This window comes from Schistocerca gregaria, chromosome 8 (assembly GCF_023897955.1).
Source record: "Schistocerca gregaria isolate iqSchGreg1 chromosome 8, iqSchGreg1.2, whole genome shotgun sequence".
Lineage (NCBI taxonomy): Eukaryota > Metazoa > Arthropoda > Insecta > Orthoptera > Acrididae > Schistocerca > Schistocerca gregaria.
In genome coordinates this window covers 59338809-59348800 of record NC_064927.1, presented here as the reverse complement: position 1 = coordinate 59348800, position 9992 = coordinate 59338809, and the positions used below count along the sequence as shown (strand labels likewise).

The following is a 9992-nucleotide window of genomic DNA, read 5'->3' as shown; positions in this document are numbered from 1 at the left end:
GCCACTTATTGCGCTATGAGAACCTACCTCTTGTCGCTGCGACTGCGTTTTATCTGATTGATACGCTCCCTGGCCTTTTAACTGATGACCTTGCTATGGATGGCTTAGTTTTGCATTTTATTGGGGCATGGGGTTTTTATCATTTAATCTGGGTGCTTATGTTTTATTTTATTGTTTTGTGTTGATTCTGGCCTTTGGTTCAAAAAAATGGTTCAAATGGCTCTGAGCACTATGGGACTTAACATCTGTGGTTATCAGTCCCCTAGAACTTAGAACTACTTAAACTAACTAACCTAAGGACATCACACACATCTATGCCCTAGGCAGGATTCGAACCTGCGACCATAGCAGTCACGTGGTTCCGGACTGAGCGCCTTAACCGCGAGACCACCGCGGCTGGCAAAATGAGAGGGAGCCAACAGCACCCGGCGTTCCCAGGAGGTCACCCATCGAAGTACTAACCGGGCTCGATGTTGCTTAACTTCGGTGATCGGACGAGAACCGGTGTGTTCATCTGCCCTTTGGCCTACGGTTTTTAAACTGAGTTTTTAATGTGGTCTCGATGTTTGGCTTTTCCTTTTTTATCTCTATGGTCGGCCAACCACCTTTACACTCTGTGTGATTTCAATTTGTTTCGTCTCATCTCTATCTGAGTCTTTCTTGTCCTGTGTCGTCTTCCGTCTTTCCTGTTGTTCGTTTTTCATTCTCTTCGGGTGGCGTAATTCTTTTTGAAAAAGGGACCGATGACCTAGCAGTCTGGTTCCTTTAATCTCCCAAACCAACCAACCTACATTGGCTCACATGATAACCTTATTGTGTTACTTCTCATATTTCCCCAGACCCGTCAACTTTTTTTCCCAAATTTGATTTCTCAATTACGGATAAAATGCATTCCTGTTAGATATCATAATTCACATTAGATGAAAGCTTTCGTATGAAATTTTGATATAGTGTAAATTAGACAGAATTCCGAAAATATCGTAATTATATCTGTTACTATATTATGTCTATTACTATATCCATTTTAATAATAATATATTGGTTTTATACTATGCATACTCCTACAATAATAGTATTTATTACTTAATTACAATTATTATTGGCACTACGTAGTGTTCATATAATAGCAATGCTAATTTATTTATCGATATCAAGTTAAATGTAAGAGAGGGGTTGAACACCCTGATGTAGTCAGGTGAAGTGAATGTATTTATAAATAAAATGCAGAGTGCTGATTGGTAGTTTGGAGTTCGTTGAGACAATCTTGCCTTTGAACCTACCTCGTCACCTTACTTGACAACACGCTAGCAGGACACTCAGCGGAATATTAAAAAATATGCTGATGACGTCTATTTCCAAGGTCCCTTCCGCGGTATCTTTCATAATCGAGTGTTAATTACAACATTAAAACGTTAAAGCTATGACGATGAAGCTTATTTCTCTGTATGTTTATTCTTCAGTTCGACACTTTTGCCTCAACGAAAGATGATTTGACTGAAATCTTCGCAGTAAAACTAAGTACTTTGGCTGTTCAAGAAATGCTCCACCTCAATAATCACTCCTTAGTCATTCAGGAAATGACTGCCATGTTATGATTGCTTCACTTGAGGAAAGACGGGAACACACTGGGTGCCTTGTCAGCAGTGACGCAAGGTTTGATTGCCGAAAGAAGGCATGTGTGACTGTCTAGTGCATAATCACCTGGGACATTGTTGTGGTTAAAAGCGACGCCCTCGGGCAGTTCGATAGCATCATCAGTAGCTTTCGGTAGTATATCAATGTGAGGATTTACCGTTTACGAGCAGAATCTGTTAGTACCATACCGTGGCAGTCCCAAAAAATACCCAGCATCACTTTTCTTGATGACAGTTGGGACTTACCTCTTTTGGCGGCGTTGAATTCACATCTTGCTTTCCTCCTTTCTTTCTGGCAGATAGTTAAAGGTAAAGACTTCACCTGCATTGGATCCTGAATTGTTGTGAGTAGTCGCAGAACCCAGGGGCGACGATCCTCGTCATGTTCGAAACGCCGTGCAACGTGTTGAAAACTTCTCCGCTATTGGTTTTAACTTTTTCCACTCCCACCTTCATTGTGATACGGCGGTCTTTGACCAACAGGGACTCCTGTTATTTTGTGACTCCTGTTTGCCATACAGAGATGACATGCTGCTTCGTTCTTCGTCTGCCAGTCTTCTTCGACGACACTGAACGTGTAGGGGTCACTTGACGACTGCGTCATGCCTTGGTGCGTTGTTGCCGCCCCGGTTCCACCAACTCAGCATCGATTCTGCGCCACTGCCTCCCGATTAAGAAAACCAATTATGGCACCATACTCCGTTTTTATGACTGCGTAACCGCCCCCTCCCCCAAAAAATAGTTACATAATTTTATTTCTTCGGGGTGAGTATTAAATCTTTATGATTACCTCGTAAGTGACAGATTCATAGCGTTCGTAGCAAAGCATTGAACATTACGTACTGTCTTTATTTATACACTGTGCGGCAAAAACAGTGCATTCAGTAGATAACATTTTCGCCAATTATAAAAATGTATGGTTCCTTCTTCCGTTCTCTAGAGTCAACGATTCCTATTCTTGGCCGGAAAAGGCAGCACTGTTTCTTCCACTTTTATTACTGTATCCAAATACTGAATTTATTGTTTTATAATTTAAATGATATTGGAAATAGCTCAGTTCAACGAAATTATCACACCTGCTGATGAATGTATCGTTAGTTTCCTTTTGTTGAGATGATATAAATGCAGACATTCAGTACACTGATTCATACATTGAGTTACTGAATGTGGAACCTTGTGGACTCAAAGTGGATAACAATTAGATTCAGAATACTTATTATTTATTCTTTCCCGTGAAACTCTCCATAGCTAATGTCTCCACCACACTCCACCAGTATTGAAGCTAAAACATGAATTTATGAAAGATGGATTTTTATACTTCGTATTGTAAAATATCTTTCCTTACTGCCAGATAAAACTGAGAGAGAAATTTAATTCTGTGGTGTGCGTACTGTAAGACCTTCAGTACACACACCATCAGAGTATTTGACTTGTCGCTCTAACGAAGTAGGCGAGTGTCAGCAATATGTCTCGTGGTCTTATCGTGGCGTTTTTATCTTCTGTCGTTAGGTCAGATGATAGAAATGCCACTTGCATGCTTAGAGTAGCAGATTGACGGTAACCAACTTTAAACAGAACTTGATTAATTCTGACACACATTTACTAAAATAATAAGAAGCATAAAAATTACTTAACTTGGTTCTGGATGCTATTTACAATGGACAGTCTTAAATTCCTTTGGTATTGGTGAGTTAATCGTATTCTCACATATATCTCTGATACTTGACAAAAGTGTCTATACATTTATCTTCATGGCTATGTACAGGAATATGGTAATCTTATTAGGCGCAGACAGAAACTTGATTATAGACTGGTGCAAACAAATGCAGACTGGTACAAACTGGTGCAGACAAATGCAGACTGACTAATCGGAGGTCTGTACACTCGTTTTAATACCTTGCACGTTCATGTACCACTGTGCGAGTGTATTCTGTGAGGAGATAAGGTTCTACATTACATATTAATACGCGGATCGGCGGAAGCAGAATTTGGTCCGTCTCTATGGCAGCGCCATCTAGTAGTGCGAAAATGGGCGAGTGCTGCGCGTGCGTTGTTGTGCTTAGTGGGGCGCGCTAAAGTGGGAAAGTTGTGTACATGCTAACTATGCGGAACTATGTACACAACAAATTCAATAAAAAATATGCTGCACCCGACTATGAGTTTGCCTCTTAAGATCTGCTGGTTTCTTTTGATCGAATTTTTATGTTGTTGACAAACTTCTTATATTTTCGCACTACTCAAGGCTATAGAAGCATGGTCCTTTCCGAATGTACTCCTGACCAAAACGCGATTTTAGTAGCTTGAGTCCAGCGCTTTCGTTAATCATGCCTTTTGCGTTCTTGTGGTGACATTTCTGTAGAAACTTTCATCCCCTAATACATTTTTCTTTATATCTAACCGAGAAGTGGAACAGCAGTTCTCATAGAATTACATTCAAAAAATTTTCAGTATAATGAAACATTTTCTTAAAAGTTTTCAACTTTTATTTTTCCCTCTTAGTGGTTGAATTTCCAAAAACAGTGAAATGTGTAACTGTTATTTCCAACTGTGAAGTCGAATACCAATTTTCATACACATAGCTCTAAATGCTTCAGTACTTCAGTAATAATGTTTCATTCACCCACTATTTCACCCCATTAGACACTGAATTTCCAAAGATGCTTAAATATGTAATTTTTTATCTCCCACTGAGAAGTCAAATATCTATTTCCATAGAGGTAGCTTTAAAAATGCTGTAGCAGTACGTTAATAATTCTTTATTTTGAAAAAGCACTTTGACTCACTATTTTACCCCCTGAGTAGTCGTTTCCAAAAGTGCTGAAACATGTGTTTCTTAATTTATGACTTAACAACCCTTTACCAGTTTTCATTATTCTTATCTTCAAAATTGTGTTAACAGTGACATATTTTCTTAAAACATTTCATTCCCATACTTCATCCCCTTAAGGAAGGAATCCCGAACAATACCCTAGTAAAGAGTGCCTACAGTGTAAGATCAGCAGCTTCTCATGGCTCCAATCTACGTCAGTCTACACCTTTGACTCACACAATCAAGCACACGTCACGCACACACATGACCGCCAACTCCGGCATCACGGGACAGAATGCCAAATTCGAACTTAAGAATCATGTTCTTCAGCGCCGGTACTTAAAGAGGAGCATTCCTTATGCCTGTAATACGGCGATACTCACGAATAGCAATAGTATCACTGTTGGTATATAGTACTGTTGGTTTGACAAAACAGCACATATATCTATTATAGCTGAGCAATCGTTCCCTTTTCCTTCGAACAATGTGAGCACAATTTCTCGATACATCTTTCTGGAAGAAAGAAATTTGCTAGAAATAATTCAGTGTGATGATATCCAAAGGTTCACAACAACAACTGGCAGACACTGATTTCTACACTACTGGCCATTAAAATTGCTAGACCAAGAAAAAAATGCAAATAATAAAAGCTTATTCACTGGACAAACATACACTCCTGGAAATGGAAAAAAGAACACATTGACACCGGTGTGTCAGACCCACCATACTTGCTCCGGACACTGCGAGAGGGCTGTACAAGCAATGATCACACGCACGGCACAGCGGACACACCAGGAACCGCGGTGTTGGCCGTCGAATGGCGTTAGCTGCGCAGCATTTGTGCACCGCCGCCGTCAGTGTCAGCCAGTTTTCCATGGCATACGGAGCTCCATCGCAGTCTTTAACACTGGTAGCATGCCGCGACAGCGTGGACGTTAACCGTATGTGCAGTTGACGGACTTTGAGCGAGGGCGTATAGTGGGCATGCGGGAGGCCGGGTGGACGTACCGCCGAATTGCTCAACACGTGGGGCGTGAGGTCTCCACAGTACATCGATGTTGTCGCCAGTGGTTGGCGGAAGGTGCACGTGCCCGTCGACCTGGGACCGGACCGTAGCGACGCACGGATGCACGCCAAGACCGTAGGATCCTACGCAGTGCCGTAGGGGACCGCACCGCCACTTCCCAGCAAATTAGGGACACTGTTGCTCCTGGGGTCTCCATGAAGCTGGGCTACGGTCCCGCACACCGTTAGGCCGTCGTCCGCTCACGCCCCAACATCGCGCAGCCCGCCTCCAGTGGTGTCGCGACAGGCGTGTATGGAGGGACGAATGGAGACGTGTCGTCTTCAGCGATGAGAGTCGCTTCTGCCTTGGTGCCAATGATGGTCATATGCGTGTTTGGCGCCGTGCAGGTGAGCGCCACAATCAGGACTGCATACGACCGAGGCACACAGGGCCAACACCCGGCATCATGGTGTGGGGAGCGATCTCCTACACTGGCCGTACACCTGTGGTGATCGTCGAGGAGACACTGAATAGTGCACGGTACATCCAAACCGTCATCGAACCCATCGTTCTACCATTCCTAGACGGGTAAGGGAACTTGCTGTTCCAACAGGACAATACACGTCCGCATGTATCCCGTGCCACCCAACGTGCTCTAGAAGGTGTAAGTCAACTACCCTGGCCAGCAAGATCTCCGGATCTGTCCCCCATTGAGCATGTTTGGGACTGGATGAAGCGTCGTCTCACGCGGTCTGCACGTCCAGCACGAACGCTGGTCCAACTGAGGCGCCAGGTGGAAATGGCATGGCAAGCCGTTCCACAGGACTACATCCAGCATCTCTACGATCGTCTCCGTGGGAGAACAGCAGCCTGCATTGCTGCGAAAGGTGGATAAACACTGTACTAGTGCCGACATTGTGCATGCTCTGTTGCCTGTGTCTATGTGCCTGTGGTTCTGTCAGTGTGATCATGTGATCTATCTGACCCCAGAAATGTGTCAATAAAGTTTCCCCTTCCTGGGACAATGAATTCACGGTGTTCTTATTTCAATTTCCCGGAGTGTATTATACTAGAACTGACATGTGATTACATTTTCACGCAATTTGGGTGCATAGATCATGAGAAATCATTACACAGACCAACCACCTCTGGCAGTAATAACAGCTTTGATACGCCTGGGCATTGAGTCAAACAGAGCTTGGAGGGCGTGTACAGGTATAGCTGCCCATGCAGCTTCAACACGATACCACACTTCATCAAGAGTGGTGACTGGCGTGTTGTGACGTGTCAGCTGCTCGGCCACCATTGACCAGACGTTTTCAATTGGTGAGAGATCTGGAGAATGTGCTGGCCAGGGCAACAGTCGAACATTTTCCGTATCCAGAAAGGCCCCTCAGGACCTGAAACAGGTGGTTGTGCATTATCCTGGTGAAATGTAGGATTTCGCAGGGTATAGCCACGGGTCGTAGCACATCTGAAATGTAACGTTCGCTGTTCAAAGTGCCGTCAATGCGAACAAGAAGTGACCGAGACGTGTAACCAATGGTACCCCATACCATCACGCCGGGTGGTAGGCCAGTCTGGCGATTACGAATACACGCTTCCAATGTGCTTTTCACCACGATGTCCCGAAACACGGATGCGACCGTCATGATGCTGTAAACAGAACCTGGATTCATCCGAAAACATGACGTTTTGCCATTGGTGCACCCAGGTTCGTCGTTGAGTACACCATCGCAGGCGCTCCTGTCTGTGATGCAGCGTCAAGGGTTAACTGCAGCCATGGTCTCTGAGCAGATAGTCCATGCTGCTGCAAATGTCGTCGAACTGTTCGTGCAGATGGTTGTGGTCTTGCAAACGTCCCCACCTGTTGATTCAGGGATCGAGACATGGCTGCACGATCCGTTACTGCCATGCGGAAAAGATGCCTGTCATCTCGACTACTAGTGATAGGAGGCCGTTGGGATCGAGCACGGCGTTCCGTCCCATCGATTCCATATTCTGCTAACAGTCATTGGATATCGACCAACGCGAACAGTGATGTCGAGATACGATAAATCGCAATCGCGATAGGCTACAATCCGACCTTTATCAAAGTCGGAAACGAATTGGTACGCATCTCTCCTCCTTACACGAGGCAACACAACAAGGTATCACCATGCAACGCTGGTCAGCTATGTTTGTGTGTGAGAAATCGGTTGGAAACTTCCCTCATGTCAGAACGTTGTAGGTGTCGCCATCGGCGCCAGCCTAGTGTGAATTCTCTGAAAAGCTAATCATTTGCATATCTTCTTTCTGTCGGTTAAATTTCACGTCTGTAGCACGTTATCTTCATGGTGCAGCAGTTTTAATGGCCAGTAGTGTATGAATGAAAGTATTACTATTTCATAGAGAGACACAATTTGGGATTTCGACAACATTACCTCTTACTATACCAAAGGCCATAACTGATGTAAAACATTCCTTCAAAATATATATATATTTTTTTAAAAGTGTAATGAAAGTAGTTTTCTTACATGTTTACCGAGATCACCTTTTATATTTCGTATGTACAATCTCTGAATTTTCATTGACGTCTGATAATTAATCAGTGACATTACCCATTATTAACAGTATAATCCCCCCCCATGAACCATGGACCTTGCCGTTGGTGGGGAGGCTTGCGTGCCTCAGCGATACAGATGGCCGTACCGTAGGTGCAGCCACAACGGAGGGGTATCTGTTGAGAGGCCAGACAAACATGTGGTTCCTGAAGAGGGGCAGCAGCCTTTTCAGTAGTTGCAGGGGCAACAGTCTGGATGATTGACTGATCTGGCCTTGCAACATTAACCAAAACGGCCTTGCTGTGCTGGTACTGCGAACGGCTGAAAGCAAGGGGAAACTACAGCCGTAATTTTTCCCGAGGACATGCAGCTTTACTGTATGATTAAATGATGATGGCGTCCTCTTGGGTAAAATATTCCGGATGTAAAATAGTCCCCCATTCGGATCTCCGAGCGGGGACTACTCAAGAGGATGTCGTTATCAGGAGAAAGAAAACTGGCGTTCTACGGATCGGAGCGTGGAATGTCAGATCCCTTAATAGGGCAGGTAGGTTAGAAAATTTAAAAAGAGAAATGGATAGGTTAAAGTTAGATATAGTGGGAATTAGTGAAGTTCGGTGGCAGGAGGAACATGACTTCTGGTCAGGTGACTACAGGGTTATAAACACAAAATCAAATAGGGGTAATGCAGGAGTAGGTTTAATAATGAATAGGAAAATAGGAATGCGGGTAAGCTACTACAAACAGCATAGTGAAAGCATTATTGTGGCCAAGATAGATACGAAGCCCACACTTACTACAGTAGTACAAGTTTATATGCCAACTAGCTCTGCAGATGACGAAGAAATTGAAGAAATGTCCGATGAAATAAAAGAAATTATTCAGAGAGTGAAGGGAGACGAAAATTTAGTAGTAATGGGTGACTGGAATTCGAGTGTAGGAAAAGGGAGAGAAGGAAACATAGTAGGTGAATATGGATTGGGGCTAAGAAATGAAAGAGGAAGCCGCCTCGTAGAATTTTGCACAGAGCACAACTTAATCATAGCTAACACTTGGTTTAAGAATCATGAAAGAAGGTTGTATACATGGAAGAACCCTGGAGATACTAAAAGGTATCAGATAGATTATATAATGGTAAGACAGAGATTTAGGAACCAGGTTTTAAGTTGTAAGACATTTCCAGGGGCAGATGTGGACTCTGGCCACAATCCGAAGAAACTGCAAAAATGTGGGAACTTAAGGAGATGGGACTTGGATAAACTGAAAGAACCAGAGGTTGTACAGAGTTTCAGGGAGAGCATAAGGGAACAATTGACAGGAATGGGGGAAAGAAATACAGTAGAAGAAGAATGGGTAGCTCTGAGGGATGAAGTAGTGAAGGCAGCAGAGGATAAAGTAGGTAAAAAGACGAGGGCTGCTAGAAAACCTTGGGTAACGGAAGAAATATTGAATTTAATTGATGAAAGGAGAAAATATAAAAATGCAGTAAATGAAGCAGGCAAAAAGGAATACAAACGTCTCAAAAATGAGATCGACAGGAAGTGCAAAATGGCTAAGCAGGGATAGCTAGAGGACAAATGTAAGGCTGTAGAGGCTTATCTCACTAGGGGTAAGATAGATACTGCCTACAGTAAAATTAAAGAGACCTTTGGAGAGAAGAGAACCACGTGTATGAATATCAAGAGCTCAGATGGCAGCCCAGTTCTAAGCAAAGAAGGGAAGGCAGAAAGGTGGAAGGAGTATATAGAAGGTTTATACAAGGGCGATGTAGTTGAGGACAATATTATGGAAATGGAAGAGGATGTAGATGAAGACGAAATGGGAGATACGATACTGCGTGAAGAATTTGACAGAGCACTGAAAGACCTGAGTCGAAACAAGGCCCCCGGAGTAGACAACATTGCATTAGAACTACTGACGGCCTTGGGAGAGCCAGTCGTGACAAAACTCTACCAGCTGGTGAGCAAGATGTATGAGACAGGCGAAATACCCTCAGACTT

General features: G+C 43.6%; 1 pseudogene; it reads right to left on the bottom strand.

Annotated features, from left to right (window-relative positions):
* Window positions 1-413: 413 nt before the first annotated feature.
* LOC126285539 (5S ribosomal RNA) lies at window positions 414-526 on the bottom strand (annotated as a pseudogene).
* Window positions 527-9992: the final 9466 nt, after the last annotated feature.